General features: G+C 38.6%; 1 pseudogene; it reads right to left on the reverse strand.

Annotated features, from left to right (window-relative positions):
* Positions 1–241: 241 nt before the first annotated feature.
* LOC114905750 lies at positions 242–1,037 on the reverse strand (annotated as a pseudogene).
* Between the last annotated feature and the right edge of the window lie 436 nt (positions 1,038–1,473).

The following is a 1,473-nucleotide window of genomic DNA, read 5'->3' on the forward strand; positions in this document are numbered from 1 at the left end:
AGTGCAGATATCTCTCCAAGATACTGATTTAATTTCCTTTGGATATATATATACTCAGAAGTGGGGACTTCCCTGGTGGTCCAGTGGTTAAGACTCCGTGCTTCCACTGCAGGGAACTGAGATCCCACATGTCATGTGGCGCGAATTTAAAAAAAAGTGGGATTGCTGGATCATATGGTAGTTACAATTTTTTTTAATCACAAATAAGATCTTTTATTTGTCACCATTAAAATTCTGATTTTTAAACAGATTCTTGGACTGGTGGCTCATATCCATCAGCTCATTCAACTTTAGGACCTGTCTCATCCCCAGTAGCTTTTCCAGAACTACTACCTTCACCATGTAGCTCCATGAGTTTTCCCAGTTCAAACTTGGGCTTCTTCAGCATTTTTACTTTTCTAACAAAGACATCATGGAGTGGATAAATAGATTGGCAGGCCTTTTCTATGTCTTTTCCAATGCTGTCTGGAATCAGTTTATTGACCACCTCTTTCAAGTCATTTGTCTGCACCTCTCAGGTCAGGATTTCCATCATCTTCTTGCGGATCTGGCGGACCTGCTGGTGCTGGGCATAAGAGGCCTTCTGAATCTGATCGTTGTGCTTTTTAGTAAAACCCACGCAGAATAGACGAAGCAAATAACCATCGATAGTCTTGACATCAACGTGAGCTTCAATCATGGTCTGCCATTTTTTGACCATGGAGCACATTTTGTCACGGGTAAGATCCATGCCATGGAAATTAGTCAGGCAGTTTTTTTCCCTGAACATCCTCAGTAATAAGCTTAAATTTTCTAAATGCAGCTTCATCATTCTGCAGATCAGCAGGGCTCACTGCAAACACATGACCCTTGAGGCCATCAGATGCGATTTTGGTTCCTTGAGTTCTCGTGACTAGTGTTTTCCCAATATTTCTTATATTGAACATAGCTGGTGCTTTCACATCATACCAATCTTTCTTAGATAATGGGTCAACTGCTTTCTTCTTGGCTCCCTTTTTACCGCCTTTCGTAAGGCGCTTGTTCTTACCGCCCCGTAGTTACAATTTTAAGTTTTTGAGGAACCTCCATACTGTTTTCAGTAGTGGCTGTATCAATTTACATCCTGACCAACAGTGTACAAGGGTTCTTTTTTTCTCCAAATCCTTGCCAACACTTGTTATCTTTTGTCTTTTTTGATAATAGCTATTTTAACAGGTGTGAAGTGACATACCATTGTGGTTTTGATTTGAATTTCCCTGATGATTAGTGATGGTAAGCATCTTTTCACAAACCTCTTAGATTTTTGTATGTCTTCTTTGGAGAAATATCTATTCAAGTATTTTATACATTTAAAAAATTGGATTATTTGATTTTTTTTGCTATTGAGTTGTAGGAGCTCCTTACATATTTTGGATACTCACCTCTTATCAGATACATGGTTTGCAAATATTTTCTGCAATTCTGTAGGTTTCTTTTTCACTCAGTTGATTATTT

The sequence above is a fragment of the Monodon monoceros genome, unplaced genomic scaffold (genome assembly GCF_005190385.1).
Source record: "Monodon monoceros isolate NGI ecotype Baffin Bay Population unplaced genomic scaffold, NGI_Narwhal_1 Super_Scaffold_22, whole genome shotgun sequence".
Classification (NCBI taxonomy): Eukaryota; Metazoa; Chordata; class Mammalia; order Artiodactyla; family Monodontidae; genus Monodon; species Monodon monoceros.